Consider the following 17,550-nt stretch of genomic DNA (forward strand, 5'->3'; position numbering starts at 1 on the left):
GAAGCCAATTAAGGTGACCTGCCAGCTTTGCATAGCCAAGCTCTCTTAGCCAGGTATCTCCCTCCCATGACAGAAGCTCTATCCAGTCCCACAAGACCGTAGAGCCAGCCTATGTGTGAAGGACCTGCCTGCAAAACAAGTCTAGGGACGATCTGGGAATCTAAACGTGGAAGGGAAAATTCTATTTGTGAGACATTTTTTGTGGCTCCATCTGAATCTCTGCAGGTGTTTCCTAAACACCACCCTCGCTTGGCACTTGAATCTCAGGCACCACTTCTGACTATTTTAAAGTTGAGTTAGTGTCCAATCCTAAGTGCTCAAATCAACCACCTTTGGCAGAACTGAAACCAGAACTCTACCCATCCTGGTAATTCCCCAGAGACAAGAATTATTTGCTCCCAGTAGACTCAGAAATCTCCCTTTCCACAAAAGGTGCTGATAAAGCCTAACATTTCTTTTCAGTTCCTATGTAGTTGGAACATATCAAACATTTTCAGTTTTATGAAGCAAATCTGCTACTTTGAGGTGATTTACAATTGATAGTTTTGAGCTGAAAATAATGAAGTAATCATGCATGGTGGCACACATCTAGAATCCCAACACTCTGGGCAGCTGAGGCAAAAGGATTAGTTTGAGCCTAACATCCTGTTTTAAATAATAAATATTTTTTTAAAAAAGCTGGATAAGGAGCTCAGTGCAAAGGCCCTGGGTTCAGTCCCCAGTATTAGGAGTGAGGGGAGATACATATATCATGTCTGTAAATGTTTATGAAATTTCAATTTTCACACAAAATCTTGAATCATCTATCACATCTGACTTAAAAATCAAGCCAAATCAACCTTAATAGCATGAATGTGACCATTAGATTGATGAGGGAGATCAGTCAGATCCTTGCCGTTCATATGGTCACTGCTTATCTATCTTTTTATTTTTTATTGTTTTGAAGTTAAGGGCTGTTTTAGTTACTTTTGTTTTGTTGCTAAGACAAAATACTTGATGTCCAAAGTTAGGGAAGGAAAAGTTTATTTCTTGGAGATTTCAGTCCATACTCAGTGGACTCCAAGACAGGGTGGTGTGGCGGGGCCACGATTCATGGCTGGCTACAAAGCAAGGCACAAAACACCAAGAGAGAGACACACCTTCTTTGCGCCATTACATCACATGCTGGCTCCGCCCCCAGGTGGGTGTGGTACTCACACCACCAATCCAAGCAATAGACAATGAACCACTCACAAATGCTAGATTTTGTTGAGTCCATAATTCATGAGACTTGGGGGCCACTGACATAAACAATGACAGGGGCTTTTTCCACCTGGATGAGAGGTAAGTATATAGAGCCTTATGGAAATTAGAAGCTGGGAAAAATCCACCTTAAACTTCTGAATAAGAATACTTTTTTTTTTTTTTTTTGTCTTTTTGCTTTTTATCGGTACCAGGGATCGAACTCACGACTGCCTGCTTGCAAGGCAGGTGCTTATGCCACTGAGCTAAATCCCCAGCCCCTAAGAATACTTTTTGATAAAACCAGCTGTAACTATATACCAAACTAGGGAAAAGTGCTTACATGGATATAAGATCAGCATAAATTCTAAGTATGAGAAAACTGTAAAATTCTAGCTTCAAATTCTAGCATGGTCTTCCTCTTTGGAACACAATTAGTTCCTGTTGTAGCCTATTATTAACAAATAAAAACAAAAAGTAGAAAAAAATTTAAAACTCTTTTTTCGCTTCCTTTTTTTTTTTTTTTTTTTTTTTTTTGCAGTACTGGGCACTGAACCCAAAGCCTTCACATTGATTTATGTCCCAAGTCCTTCTTTAAAATTTTAAGACAGGATCTCATTAAATCACTAAACAGCTTGGGCTAATCTCAAACTTTCCATCTTTCTGCCTCAGCCTCCAAGAATGCTGGGATTACAGGTATGTGCCACCATACCAAGCTTGTTTTTTGTTTTGTGAGTATAGTTGAATGCATTTCCAACAACTAACTCTACTGCCATAAAATTTTAAATTTGTAAAGGAGATAAAACTTATTCTACTAAAGATTCAAATTATTACTCCGTTGCACCATAGACTTCCTTGAAACAGTCACCAAATCTGGTGCACTCTTGGATAACTGACTTTTCAGAATTTTACCACATATAATCCTGCCAAGTATAGTGAGGCTGACTTCTAGCTTTGACGCACGCATCTCGAGTAGTCAAGAGCCAACAAATATCGAGGAGCAAAAAAAAAAAGAAATGTTTGCTTCCTAGGAGTCACTGATGTCGGAACTGCTCTCAGAATTGACTGCTTGGCTGAAGATTTTGGAGGTAAATGTTCAGCGTTGGAAGTGGTGGCAGGCACTGCAGTTTTGTGGTGTCTGGAGAGGTCACATAGTGTCAGAAAGCCATGCTGCCATGGAACTGATTTACATGGCTACAAGCAAGGCATGGGACAGGAGGGTAACCACTGCCCATGCAGGCCTTACTCTGTACTTTACAAGATGTGCAGCGTGCAGCTCAAACTTCCAGGGCTGGCTGCCCCCTATCGGGAGGTGGCCCATTTGCAGCCCAGAATTCCACCTGGCGAACAGCCTGGTTGTCGGCCATTCCCAAATAGATATGACTTCACTAGCACCCTACTCTTATACTTTCATCTCCAAAACTGCAATTGGAAACTTTTGCGTTATTTTTTAGATTATGACTTAGAATTCGAAGCATTTCCTGTCTTCATAAAGAAGTTTGTAAAAAAAAAAAAAAAAAAAAAGAAGTTCCCTCCTACCCCCAAGAAAATCCTGATATTTAGCACATTCATGCTCATAACTGCTGGCAGTGTAAAATCTTTATAGATATTAGCTCACTGGTTCCTTATGATCAGACTCTGAGTTGTCACTCTGGGCAGAAAGCACAAGGAAGCTGAGTACATTGTTCAAGGTCATCTCCCTGTGTGGGGTGGAGTGAGGTGGTGGTGGTGGGTGAGTTGTGTGGGAGCCATTCAATCAAGGAAGGTGACAGAGAAGTTTGAAAAGGGAAACAGTAGAACAAACAGCTTTGCTCAGTGCCTTCAAGAAAACCTTGAGCCCTATTCCCCTCCCTACCCGTGAGAAGTGCCCCTTAGATCTCCAGGTCAAGAGCAAGCATACAAGCAATCTTCACACTGCGGCAGAAGGATTGCGGACTTGAGTCCAGCCTGAGTAACAGTAATTTAAGGAGACCTTGCCTCAAAATAGAACATAAAAAGGGGCTGGAGATAAATCTCAGGGAAGATTTTGGCTTCAATCCCAGTATGAGCGGGCAGCTTCCTGTTTCTGCCCCTCCTTAGGCTCATGGCCTGGACTTTTTTGTACTACACTGGCCCACTCTCTCGCTGTCTCAGTCGAGTCCCTGTCTGTGCCAATCCTAAATCCCTCGGGAGCAGCATGCTGTGGAAACCTATGGGGGCCACAGCTGTCCCTGGGAGTTTTCGGGTAACCCACATTCAACATGTTCAAGGAGGCAGCGTGATCAGGAAAGAGTAAGTTCTGCATTTCTCCTTTTAAGCTTGTGTTTTAGAGGTTTTCCCCCTCCTTTTCCTCTTTCCTTTTTTTTTTTTTTCCTCAAAAGTAGAGAAACAGCTTCGGGAAGAATTTACCATTAGAGGTGTCAGTGAAGGTGAAGCTGGGGGCCTATAGGCCGAGGAGGTGACAGGGCAGTGTCCCTGTGGGACACTGTATGACCAAGTTCTAGGGAGGGACTCGGGTCTAGGAGGCAGAGGGGAGAGGACAGTAAGGGAGGGGAAAGGTAGACGATGGGGAAGTGTCATGGTTTATGTCAGTGGCCCCCAAGCTTCATGCAATTATGGATTCGACCAAATTAGCGTTTGTGGTTGGATTGTTGTCTAGCGCTCGGATTGGTGGTGTGAGTGTTACACCAGCCCAGGGGTGGAGCCAGGGTATGATGTAATGGCGGGAAGAAGGTTTGTTTCTCTCTCTCTCTTGCTGTTTGGGCCTTGCTCTTTTTTAGCCAGCCATAAATGATGACCCAGCCTTGTGATGCTGCCTCGGAGCCAACTGAGTATGGACTGAAACCTCAGAGAGCTGTAAGAAATGAATCTTTCCTTCCCTAACTTTGGGTGTCAGGTATTTTGTCTCAACAAGGAGTAAAAAGTAAGACAAGAAGAGACAGAAAATAGAAGGTCATAGCTGAATGCAGAAAGGAAGGCCGGGCTGTGTGGAAGGAAGCCGGCAGAGGTTGGGCTGAAAGCTGAGGTGGGTGCTTTACACTTACCCCGTGTTCCCAGAGCAGTGCACAGTTTGTTTTGTTTTCTTTCAGTAAATTGCATAGCATCCAAAATTTTTTAAAATTTAAAATATGTTTTATTTAACCCAATCTCCCAAAAATATTATTTAAGTTAATATAAAAATCAGTATAATCAATGTAAAATATTAATGAGATCTTTACCTTCGGACTTTCAGATTTTGTCTTCAAAACTCAACGTGTATTTAATTTCACCGTTTTCATTGGAAATACTTGATCTGTAGAGATACCATGCAATTCAGAGTGGCAAAAAAATTGGTTGAATGTACCCAAATTATTTCAGGAATATTGGAAACTTTTCTGTAACAGAATTGAGTATCAATTTTTATATTTAAACGGATTAAAATGGAGTGAAACTCCACATTTGGTTTCTCTGCAATAGCTGATTTCCAACTGCTTACGAGACACGCGTGACTCTGGGTGCCTAGGTCTACAGGATAGAAACAGAAACAGAGTAGTGAGCACTTGAGAGCTCAGATGAGATAGCACCTAAAATCACCCTGCGCCTCCAGCTCTCCGGCGCAGCAAGTTTGGGATTTTGGCGTCGCGCAGAGCAGCCTTGAGTTTATACCTACCTACTGCCTGTGCAGCTGCGTGCAGTTATTTTGCAAATGCTAATGCTGCCACCTCGTGGCTATTTTCCGAGCGTCACATGGAGATGAGCCTGTGAAAATCGGCCTTAGTTTAAGCATTGCTACCTGTCTTCTAGAGGTTTCAGAAATTTCGACCTCCCGCTGGGGACCTTTCCATACCGGGATGGAGGCTCTCTCTGGTGGGGACCCCATGTGGCTCTGCACCCCTGAGGTGGCATTGCTGTTTTAGGATTGCTTTAGCCGTCATTTTCCTGCTGCCCCAAGTTGCTTGGAGAACGATGTATCTCAGAAGCGCCCTAAGTGCCAGGAGAAGACTTACGTCCCCACAAGGGCTACCTTTCCGCTCTCCCTTGATCGGATGCATTGCAGCTCCTGAGGCTTCTGCTTGCTTTTCTGTCTCCTTGCCCCAGTGAGGATTCAGTCCCTGGTCAGCTAGCAACTTCATTGCAGAAAGGGATGGTGGAGCAAAAATGCTGTTAATAGCAGCTGCTGGTGGGAAGTGGAAGAGGAAAACAGGGCTAGAGAGGAAGGGGGAGAGACCAGACAGAGACCCCACTCAGATACACCAAACACTATGCTCCACCAACCCCTGGGGGTGAATCTCAAAGTTGATACTCCACCCCATCTGCCACAGAAGTGAATTTGTTCCTTTTTCTGCTTTCTAGCATTTCTTGATATATTAACTTGTTTTTCTGAGAAACAAAGCCATAAAGAGCCATATCAGTATTGATCATCTATGTACACAGAATTGGCTCATGCTCATAGGTGCAGAGAAGTCACTAAATGTGATGTCAGCCAGGTGCAGACCTTAGAGAGGTGGATTTAAGTTCCACTGAGACCAGCAAGCCAGTGCTCCAGCCCCAGCAGTGGGAGAAGAGAAACTGCCTCATCCTCAGCCTTTTCGCTCAATTCAGTTTTTCAGTTAATTGTATGAGGCTCAGTCTCAGCAGCGAAGGCAATCTTTTATACTTGGTTTATTGATTCAAATGTTAATCTTATCCAGAAACACCTTCATAAATACATTCAGAATAATATTTGGCAAAACATCTGGGAATCCCATGACCTAGTCAAGTTGACAAATTAAATTAACCTTTGAACTTGGCCTATGGCTAGCTCAGTCTTTAGACCAGTGTTTTTAATTATCTCTCTGATCTCTCTTTGCATCACCTTTGACTCTCTCTCTCTCTCTCTCTCTCTCTCTCTCTCTCTCTCTCTCTGTGTGTGTGTGTGTGTGTGTGTGTTTTGATTGTCCTCTGTCTTCATTTTACAAGGAGACAAGTAATTGCACGCAGGCTTAACTTGGTAATCCAGAGTAATTTCCCATTTTAAGATCTTCAATTTAATCACTCTGCAAAGACTATTTTTCCAAATAAGGTAAAACTTACAGGTTTCAGGGGTTAGGATACAAATATGTTTTGGAAGGCCATTATTAAACCAATAGCAACTATCCATCAAGTTCCTTAAATCAAATATTTGACATTTATCTTTGTTATAAGATTCTCCTCAGTCTTGTTTAATCTATCCTGACTCTTGTTTTTCTGTTTTCTAAATAATTCTTCAAGCTCCATAGCAATTTCCACCTACTCTGCCACTAACCTAGCCAAAAACATGTTTTCCTTGGACTATATTAACAATTTACTTATATCAGTGGTACTAAAGCAGTGTCTGTCTCTAGTCACTAGACATAAATTCCACAAAGGCAGACTGTTTTGTTCATCTTTGTATTTTAGGTCCCAACATAGTGTATAGTACAGATATAGTACTTAAAAAACACAGCTATGAGTGTGTAGCTGGTGCATCTAGGGAAGAGCTGCAAGACTGGTAAAGAGGCCATTCAGGGATTTTTTTTATCGTAAATTACTTCATTTGTTTATTTCAACTATTCATATGGAAACTAGCAACTATCTCTTTGCCACATGTTCTATCAATCAACAAATCCTGTAAAACTCCTAAGTTTTACATCTTAGCAAACAGGAGAGAGACAACAAACACAGTGAATACATAGGAAGGGAATTATATATACCGTAGTCATGTGCTGCATTAAGGTACTTCTGCCAACAATCACAGTGAGAGATGATGGAGGCTTGGCCCAGGGTAATCACAGTGGAGGGGCTGAGAGGTGAACAGATTTAGAATGCATTTGGAAAACAGGACCAGTAGGCCATCCTAGTAGTTTGGATATGGAGAAAAAGATCGGGAGAGACACAGAGAGACAGAGACAAAGATAGAGCAGGGGATGGAGAGAGGTGTCAAAGATATTGCTGAGGTTTTTGGTCTGAGCAACTGGCAGGCAGACTAAATTAAGAGTTTTATCTGAATTCCTACCCAAACATCTTAATTCCCTAAAATCACTGGAACGGCACAGCAGTCTTGAGGTTTTCAGACAGCTGCCTGGAGTTGTCATCCATCCTTCCCTGGGGAGTGTCTAATCCCTTCCCCAAACCTATACCCTGATCATTCCCTGCTTGCATCTGTGCGAAGGGACTTAGTCCAGCTCTGCGCAGAGCAGTGCACGGTAGCAGCCTGCTTGCCACCCCGCCTGCAGCTATAGCCTGTTCTCCAATCTCTTGTGACTAGGGTTTTGCCAGCCTAGGGTGTCTTTTTTGGCCCTCACCTTGGAGCCCACACCCAGGGCTCTGAGAGGCTGGCCTGATTGTTGTCCTGGCACAGTTGAGATCATCAGCAGCCCCCTGCAGCTCTGTTGGCCCAAATGGCCTGACCAGTCACCTGAGTATCAGTGTCCTGTTTACTCAACTTCTCACTGGAGTTTTAATATCCTTGACGGGGCCTTTGGGATGGTCCACACAGCAGGTTTGGTGAAGAGGCCATGCTGTGGAGATGCTGCAGCTGTCAGGGAATGAGGCTTCTTTGCTCTGTGTCTGCACAGTTATTCGAGCATGCGTTTCAGATGCCACAGGGCTTTGAGAAACAGTTTGGAGGTCAGGAGCAAGAACAGTTGTTTGTGCTAGTAGGGCTTTGTTTTGAGCCAGTCCCTTCTCCACGGAAGCCTCTGCAAAAGGGAGACAAAAGGGTCAGGCGTCTCATGTTTCTTCCCCTGGCTTGCTGAGAAGGCCTGGGCTCAGTGTCCCTCCCAGTGTCCAGCTGGGCGGCGGCGCGGGGGAGGGTGTGGTGGTGCCCATGTGCACGAGCCACAGATGGTTTGGAATGAAAAGCTCTGGGGAAGGTGGGCATGAATGTAAATCTACTTTCCACTATTTGTTCTGGAATGATCTATGTTTATTTAAGTCACCAGCCACCCTCCTAAGTGCAGTCACAAGCTCTCCCAGATTCCTCAGATACCCAAATAGCTACATATTTAAAGAGCGCGTGCTGTTCTTCGAATCCTGCCCCAGGGCCCCAGAGTCTGACAGATGCATGCTGGGTAGCATGGCCCCTAGAAGGTGACAGGACTCAACCATGCTCAACAGCAGGAAATGGGGCAGGCTCTCAGTGGGGAGTGGAAGATGGCCTGAACAGGACACATGGAAAAGGCCCTGAGACAAAGTCATCTGAACAGCACACTGTTTGTGTGGGTGAAGGGAAATTCTCTGGGCTCGTCCCAGAGCATTGCCCTTGCCCTGCTTAGTTTTCCCAATTTGCATTTCTTGTGAGTTCTGCTCTAATTACAGACTAGCATGGGGAGGTATGGCATAGGAGCCAAGTACAAGAGACTGTCCCAATTACTTTTCAGAAACACTTGTGTGATCTGGTCCCAAGACCAGCCAGCTTTGGGGTGCTGACTCGGCATAGTTTTTTCTGTTTGGGTGAATTGAGTTTTGGTACTATGGAGCCAAATCAAAGTGCAAGAGAGTGTTTATCTCAGTTTTTTTGAAAGTAGGTGTAGTAAAATCCGCTAAGAAGCCCTTATTTTTCCATGCATTGTTTAGCTTTGGCAGAATCAGAGGGCAGAGGTATGATTTCATTTACGGGACCTTGAATGGCCTCTGTGGGCAGCACTTTTTCCAACTGTCACACAAGAACCAGGAAAGATGACAGCACAGCCTGTCTTGCAGGGGACCAGGAAAGGTGGGGACTTATCCTGCAGGGAGTCTGTCTCTGGGAAAGAGACTTCTCTGGGCTCTTGTCCAGCAAGATCACATTGTTTTCCTGTGTGTTCCTAAGGTCCAGTTGGTTTAGACTCTGGAATGCCAGGATGTGTTCTCTGATAGCCTCCATATGAGGGGATGTTGATTTGGCATTTACTATGGGAAAAGCACCATTCTAAGGACTTTACATGTGTTAATTGAGATTTTAAAATTCTTGAATGCTATTAATAAAAAGACCTGTGAATGGCTGGGATGTAGCTCAGTGGTAAAGTGCTTGTCTAAGCATGCACAAATGCCTGGTTCAATCCCCAGTGCTGGTGAATAAAAAAGACCCAAAGAACACAAAAGTGTGCATTGTGTTCCTTCATTCCTATTGTGAATTATAAGTGATAAATAAACAACAACATAGGTCTGTATGTGTCAGTCAGATTTGGAAAGATAATTCTATGAAGGATATTCTCTGGGCTATTTCATTGCATTTGTTAACAGAGAATATAGTTTAGAAACCATTGCACTATATTTTAGTGGATTGCTTTATTGATCATAGATGTGGCTATTACGATGGACCATAATTGTGCTTTATTTCTAAACACACAACAGTCTTAGTCATTTTCCTCATGGCTGAGACACAATACCTGGCAATTTAAATGGTGAGAGGTATATCTGTGCTCGCAGTTTCACAAGATTTAGTCCATGATAGGCAGGATTAAACATAGAAACGGTTCCAGAGAAGGGCCAGGAGGAGGAAAGCTGCTCACGTCCTGGGAACTGGACGCAGAGAGAAGAGAGGGCCGGCAATGGGAGACATGCCCTTCCAGGTCATGCCCCCAGCCGCCTGTCTCTTCTGACCGTACTGCAGCTCTTAACACCAAGCCAGCTATATCACCTGCATGATTCAGTCACCTTGCAAAACCTACCTGTGAGCATGTGAGGCTTTTGAGAGACAGTCTTGATTTATGCCAATACAGTTTGAATCTGGAGAGAGACATACTGTTCCACGCAGAGTCTCTCTGATAACTGCCTCACTATAAGCAGGAAAGGAAGATGATTATCCTTATCCTCATACCAGCAGAATGGTGGAAACCCTGCTGCTAGATTTCTACAGTATGTACTTTAATTATTTTATTACGTATACATGGAGTAGTAAATATTTTTCATTTTCTATTGTGAGAGAATGTTAATCTGTTTCACGCTGATGTAACAGTACCACAGGCTCAATCATTTGCAGTGAACAGAAATGAATTTGCTTACAATTCTGGGGGACAAGAAATCCAAGAGCACAGCGCTGGTATTTGGTGAGTGCTGCCTTCTTCTCCTTCTCTTCCTCTCCCTCTTCCTCCTCCTTCGTTGATGCAAGTTTTTGCTATGCAGTTTAGATTGGCCTTAAACTCACTGGTAGCCCAGGCTGGCCTCAAACACATGGCAATCCTCCTGCCTCAGTCTCCCAAGCAGTAGGATTACAGGCATGCGCTTCCATGCCTGGCTTGGTGAGGACCTTATTATTGCATTTTAAGGTGGCAGAGGGCATTGTAAGGGTGAAAGAGCAGAGTTCTCCAGACCTAAAGTTTCTGCTTCCTCATACTGTTGCATTGGGAATTAAGTTTATAGCACACAAGTTCTGGGGGACATAATCAAATCACAGCACGGAGTTCTCATCATTCTATTCAGATCTGACTCCTTTATTTAAATATAATAGCTTTTAAAAAATCTATTCTGGGAAACTGAGGAGCTGGAAGATCAATATGGCCCAAGCAAGTCTCATAGTTGACCTTTTGTCCCTTGGCACTGATGGCCTGGGCTTGATGAGATTCTTTGCCTCTCTGGTTCTCAGTTATGTGTCTGCGCACTTGGAGAACTTAAACCAGCCTTGTAGAAATCTCACTACAAGAGAATTTCAAGTAGGAATATCTTCAGGAGGTTCCTTTTACATAAGGAGACTTGTAAATATAGCTATTGTTATGTCTGCCTGCCCTAGCCCAGTTTGCCAGCTGAATTTAGGTCTTTCAGTTCCTGTAAGTATGGATTGGCTGGCAGACAGGACACGACATGATGTTGCTCTTGAGTACAAGGATTGTAGGTTCTTGGAGAACAACATTTATCAGAGTGGTAACAGTGAACATTCTTACCTTGTTCCTGATCATAGAGCGGTGGGTCTGGGTGGGTGAGTGTTAAGCAACATTCAACACTAAGTATGAAAGCCAGAGGTTTTTCAAAGGTTCTTTTTAGCAGAATGAAGACGCTCCTTTCTCTGTCTATTTCAGTGACAGTTATTGCAGTGAATGAATGAAGAATCTTGCCAAAAGTTAGGCAGGCTTGATGGAGAAGATTCTATTATTTAATCCTTTATTCTGTTCATATTGCAGATTGTATTGAATGCCCTTTGAAAGTTGAATTTGTCTTTCATTTCTGGGATAGTATCCATTTGGTTCTGAGATATTATCTACTTTTTTATGTTGCTGGCTTTTATTTACTAATATTTCAGACTTTTGTATCTATGTTCATAAATGATGGCAAACTACATATTTCTTTTCATATTGCATATGTCAGATTTTCATATAGGGGTCAGATTGCATTAGATTTTCTGGGTTTGTGAAAGATTGATGTCATTTTTTCCTTAAATGTTTGATGGAACTCATTGAAAAAGTTATGTGGGCCTCTTAACTTTCTTTATAGAAAGACTTTTAATGGCAAATTAAATTTTTTATATAAATAGACACAAGATAATTTTATTAAATTCAGTCAACTAGTTTATCCAATAAATACATTTAGATTTTGTGTTTACTATTGTGCCTTAATAAATTGTATTTTTCAGGGATTTGCCAAATTTGTTCATATGAGTTTTTAGTGATATATCATTATTAACTTCTTAATAATGACAAAAAACTATACTCTTTCTATTTTAAGCTATTAATGGCAATTTGTGTCTTCCTTGAAATTTTAAATTGTATTAATATTTGAAAACACCGCATTGTTTATTTTTTGCTCTTATTTTGGCTGAATATTTAGCTGTTTTCAGTTATGCTAGAAATCCGCTTCCCAATTGTGTGAAAGTGTTGTGATAGGTAAGGATCAGGTCTAATGATAAACTACCATTAAACAAGGTGCAGTGTCATCATTGGTTTGTAACAGGTTGCCTCTAATCTTCCATGCTAGAATTCTATTATTTTACCAATTTTTCTGACATAAATTGAAGGTTTGGAAAGGTCAAGTGATTTGTCTGGGGTCACATGGTTACCAGTGGCAGACCAGGAATTTGACCCTGAGATTAGCAGACCTGGTAGCTTTCCACTACATGCAAATGTCTCTCTGTAGGGCCTCCAGAGTTTTCAGTGGAGCTAATAGATTTGGTTTCTCAAGTCTCCAGGCTGTACTTAGCCTTCCAGGCTCACTCATGAGCTCCTCAAATAGAATTTCCTACCACATCCTCTGTAAGTATATGTACCTATAAAGTTAAATGTCTGCTAAGCAATTATGAATTAAACCTCACCTGACTGATTAAGTGGTTCTAGTGCAGGTGTTGTGCCTGTCTTGGTCTTCACATGATCTAAGAGCATGTTTTCTACCTTAAAGATAATGGCACCCACTAGGAAATATTTATTAATATGCAAAGCAAAAAGTTATATTTTTAATAACTTACACTGTACCTGTCTAGTTCCCAAAAGCTCAGGTAGCTAGAAACAGCACGTGTGGCACTGTGCTTGATACCTCATGTACCACCGTGCTTTTCCATAAAAACCTCCATGACATACAGCTTATCTTTACCCAAGTCCAAGTAATGAGAAGGGTACAGGTTCAAGTTCATGCCTCCTTTTTCCAATGTCTAACTCTTTTTCTTATAAGCAAAGATAATAATTAGAGATATAAATCATACAAAAGTTATTAATACATCAAACGATAATTACCAAATACCCTTATTATGTCAAAGTTTAGAGATCAGCATTAAAGTTTGCTCTAAGTTTTCTGGTAGAAAGAAAAAAACAAAAAAAGTATGTGTGTGGGGAGAGAGAGAGAGAAGAAGAGTGAGAGAGAAGGAGTGGCAGAGAGAGAGAGAGAATGTTATGTTCTTAAATGTTTAAATATAAATTTATAATGATAAATTTGATGAGGAATTCCTCCCTAATTAAAAAGTCAGACTGTGGGTCAGTAAAACATATATGAAGTCACTTTTATTCAGTTTCAAAATGTCTTAAAAGTAGGTTGTTTAAAGCATTGAATCAAATCCCGCTCTATTCCCACCCCTTTAATACCCTAAATGTCGATTTGCAGACCATCTCATCTGTTTGTAGGAGTATCTATTGCTCATATATAGTACATATACAATACGATAATCACACACTTCTGTTCTGCTTTGAATACTGCATGTTTGGTCTCCACCTTGAGGTTATAAAATTCTTGAAGGTGGAAATCCCTGTTCTGATTCTCTTGAGTTCTTCTTGGGAATGTGTTGGGCTCCAGCCCATTAAATGTTCCCTAAATTGTGGTAGCTGGTCAAAAGTGCTTTGAGGCCACCAGAGGAGACTTCTAGAGTAAATAATAGGAAAAAATGAAGTTGACATGGACGCCTGGTGTCACAACCTGCTTGAGCGAGAGGGAAGCGGGCTGGGCAGCGCTGCCATTTGTGTGCGGGGCTTCTAACTAAGGCGCCAGCAAGCTCAGATGGAGAGATTACCGTGAATGCCAGTTGCCTTCATCCACCCTGCATGGGACACCGGGCAGGGTCAGCAGGCATCAGTGATCTGCATGACTCCAGGTTGGGGTGGATACTCATGCAGATATTTGTTTTTTAAACAAGCAGCCAGACTGTCTCCTGAGATCTGACCCAAACTGGAACTTGGAGGACAGTCAGCTGGACTCAGTTCAAACCAGACAAACAGAAACAATGCTAACAGCTGAGGGAGGAGCCTCAGGATCCAGGAGAAATGCTCACTCACCTTCGTCTGTGCTGTAGAAACTCTTAGCAGGGGTACACAACCAGCCCAAGAAGGCTTCTGGACCCTGGGTCCCTGAACTCTGCAGAACTGTGAAGATAGGAATTTTAAAAATGAGGACAAAGAATAGGTAAAATTTTATAAATGATAATATTAAGTGGATTTGCAAACATCTGGACAGATCATAGGTCACAAGTGGACAGGACAGAAAGCATGTTCACACTGAGGAAGATTCTTATCCTATAGATACTTAGATCACCTCCTTAGCAAATCCTGATGATGTCCACTGTGTGTTTTGACCTTGAATAGACTGTCAGGCATATCCAGTTGTCTGGACTCAGGTGAATATAAAAGAGAATGTGTCCTAAAATAAAAATAAAGTAGATGAGAGAGTTGGCAAAGATTTTTTTGCCTGCTTTTGCTAAAGAGGGTCTAGTAAATCTCCCAATGTCACCAAGGCTCTTTGGGCCTGGTGCCAATCCCTGGGCATTATTCAATCCTCTCTTGGATAGGGGTGACATGAGCTGGGTGGGAACACAGTGATCAGGCTAATTGTATGGCTTCTCTGCCTCTGTCTGGTTATCCTTCTTTCTCTGTCTCTGTCTCTCGTACACACACATTTGTATGAGGGAGAGCACGCTGGAGCAGAGAATGTGGTTTAAGTTTCAGTGCCTTCAGTGAGAGCTTCTTTGTTAGTGAAAAGCAAACAAAACAATCTGGATACGGGGTCAGCATGCTCTGGAATGCAGAATTGTTCGTGGGCACTGAAACAGCCGCCTGATGTTGGGTTTGCACGATGTTTCAGCAAACCAAAACAATGAGGACATTTACCATTAACTCTAGGCTCGAGCCATAAAATCAGAACAGAGAGGATCAGGGTCACTAAGTCCGATCCAGAGGGCCCGGGACAAATAGCTCTGCCCAGGGCAAAATTGCTATTTAGAACAAGTCATCCAAATTTGTTAAACACCTGGCATTTTGCCAAGACCTCTGTGGCTACAAAGATGAAAAGCACCAAGGCTCTCCGTGCATTCAAGGCCCGGGATGAGATCTAATGATGGGGAAGGGCTTCTTGTTAAACTGTTTTTATTTTCAACCAAGGGCCCCATGTGATTAGAGGAGAAGGGCACTAAGAGCTTTTTCAAGGGAAGGTGGCATTTGACTGGAACCTTGAAGGAGGAGCAGAAGTTTGACCGGACTGCTGAGTGGGGATGCTGGGGTACAGTGGGGTCCATGCTAGACAGGAGTAAGTGCAAGGTGTGGGGAGCAGGGTAGGCAGTTTAGTATTGGCAAGCTTGAGATGAGGAGTACCAGGGGATGGGGACTTGGAAAATGGAAGCCAGCTCAAAGTCTTGTGCACACATCATACTCAGGACTTACTGAGTGTTTTTCCTGCGGTGGAAAAGGTGTCAAGGGATTTTGAGCAGAAGGACTGGCATGGCTATGTTTTATTCTTAGAAAGATCAGCCCCAGGGCATGGCCTCAGGCGTATAGGTGACTGAGAGAGTAACTAAAGAGGCGGAAATTGTCCTGCGGGGAGGGAGAAGAAAAGCTGTCAGGGACACTGAGGCATTTTTAAGCCCAGGTGATTTGTCAGAGATCTGCAGAGGCAGCTGTGGGGACTGTGAGGACGAAGACAGGAGAGCAATAGTGAGATGGTGGTCAGTTCAACCCTGTGCAGATCTGGAGCTGGGGAATGGCTCTGGGCAGCCCCAGGGCCTCACCCTGCTTCTGAGAGTCATTTTTCATGCTAGGCAGTGACTTCACCATACACCTGGGGTAGCAGAGGCTGAACAGCCATGTCACATCAGCTCTGAGGGGTACACCTTAAACCTGCTTTTCTGCAGGGCCAGGAGCTCAGTAATGGGTTTAAATGAATGTGTAAATTGAATGGAATCAGGAAGTAGGAGCAGGAGGCATAGGACTGGGAGGTAGAGCAAGGAAAAAAACCACATGGGCGCACGCCTTCCCAGGGGAAAAGGAACCATCAGAAGAAAGAAGATATAATACAGTATATGGAAAGCTAGGAGGCGAATACGCCTTGAAATAAAAATAAGGCAGGGATGGTGGTTTGCACTTTTCCACGTGGTGGTCAAGGAAAGACCTGCGAGAGGAGAGGGGGGACATGGTAATACACAGAAAAGAAAAACATTCCAAGAGAGGTGTGGGGAGATGATACAAGATCTCAGGACGAGCCTATGTTCAGCATGTAGGGAGCGCAAGAAGGCTGGAGTGGCTGTGGGCAGTTGCTGGGGTGGAGAGTAGGGTGATACAGTGTGTAGGGATGAGGAGACGGTCTTCACTCTGAGTGAGATAGGAAGTCCCGTTTGCTCTCTCTCATTTCCCACACGGGGCACTGCTCTCCTCTCCGGCCCCCTGCCATCACAGCTGGCGGTGGGACATTTATGAATAAGACAGCTGGCCTGGATGCATGTGAAGGTCAGTGACTGTCATTGGCCGGGGATGTGGCTCAGTGGTAAAATGCTTATGTCACATGTGTGAGGCCCTGGGTTCTATTGCCAGCACTGCCAAAAAGAAAACAAAATCCCAAGCAAACAAACAAAAAAAAAAATCTAAAAATAAATAGAAATGTCATTGACATAAAAGGTCTTTACTGAAAGGGCATAAAGAGTTATGATAATTAAACAACACTTGAATTCTTAGAGATTGTAATATGGAGTAACATTAGGTGGTATTATAGAAGTATTCTTTTTTTTCCCTTTGTACTAGGAATTAAGCCCCAGACCTCCACACTGAGGTTCATCCCCAGCCCTTTTAAAATTTATATTTTGAATCAGGGTCTCACTGAGTCACTAAATTTCTCAGAATAGTCCTGAATTTGTGAGCCTCATGTCTTATTTTTAGAGGCTGGGATTGTTGCCTTTGTTACCATGCCTGGCTATGGAATTATTTTTAATTCGTTGGGAGGTGATAATGGTATTGAGGTTATATGGGTGAATATTCTTATTCTACGAAGACAGATACTAGAATATTTAGGGGTGAAATAGGATATCACAGACACATGCAAATGAAAATGTAGGTTGATGAAGCAAAATGCCAAAATATGAATGATTTTTGAGTCTAAGTGGTGGGTTTAGACATGTTTCTTGTACTAGTGTACCAAATTTCATTTTGAGAACATTTTCACATTAAAAAACTGGGGAAATCATCCATGGTGTGGTTTGTTCCTTTGGGGTCCACTTTCGATTGCTGTTATTTTATTCTCGAGATTCTGTCTTGAGATCCAGGGCAGGCCGGGGATTACTCTGGATCAGATGTGCTGCCTCAGCATGCTCCAAGGACACTCTGAGTGCAGGGATTTGCTGGGGTGCCAGCATGGGGGGCATTCCAAGCTGTGGGACCCAGCGGGACTGGTTGGTGAGTGTAAACATAGATGAAAGGTTATAATCTTTTTTTTTTTTTTTTTTTTGTCTTTTTCCTTTTTATCGGTACCGGGGATTGAACTCACGACTGGCTGCTTGCAAGGCAGGCGCTTATGCCGCTGAGCTAAACCTCCAGCCCCGAAAGGTTATAATCTTAAAAGACACCTCTAGGGTAAGGGGAAGACAAAGAAAAGACACGGACAAAAAAAACACACGCGGCTTTGGAGACACTGACTTCTTTCCAGAGCTCGCATGCTTTCCCCTGATGTTGAGATTCTAAATTATTCCACTGCTTACCTGCTGCGTGACTTGACAAAAGGATAATG

At 42.9% G+C, this 17,550-nt stretch overlaps 1 long non-coding RNA gene across 4 annotated transcripts in view; it reads left to right on the plus strand.

Annotated features, from left to right (window-relative positions):
* Nucleotides 1-3,340: 3,340 nt before the first annotated feature.
* LOC111754793 (uncharacterized) overlaps nt 3,341-17,550 on the plus strand; it is a 190,686-nt gene continuing 176,476 nt past the window's right edge. For 2 of the 4 annotated variants that reach the window (XR_010050526.1, XR_010050525.1), the window contains exon 1: nt 3,922-4,056. This is a non-coding gene — a long non-coding RNA (uncharacterized LOC111754793). Of the gene's footprint in view, nt 3,493-3,921; nt 4,226-17,550 lie in introns of those variants that run through there. The other 2 variants (XR_010050528.1, XR_002789464.2) reach the window with 2 other exon arrangements.

Source organism: Cavia porcellus, unplaced genomic scaffold, assembly GCF_034190915.1.
Source record: "Cavia porcellus strain 051 isolate PalLab524CR breed Dunkin Hartley unplaced genomic scaffold, mCavPor4.1 scaffold_11, whole genome shotgun sequence".
In the NCBI taxonomy this organism is placed as follows: Eukaryota; Metazoa; Chordata; class Mammalia; order Rodentia; family Caviidae; genus Cavia; species Cavia porcellus.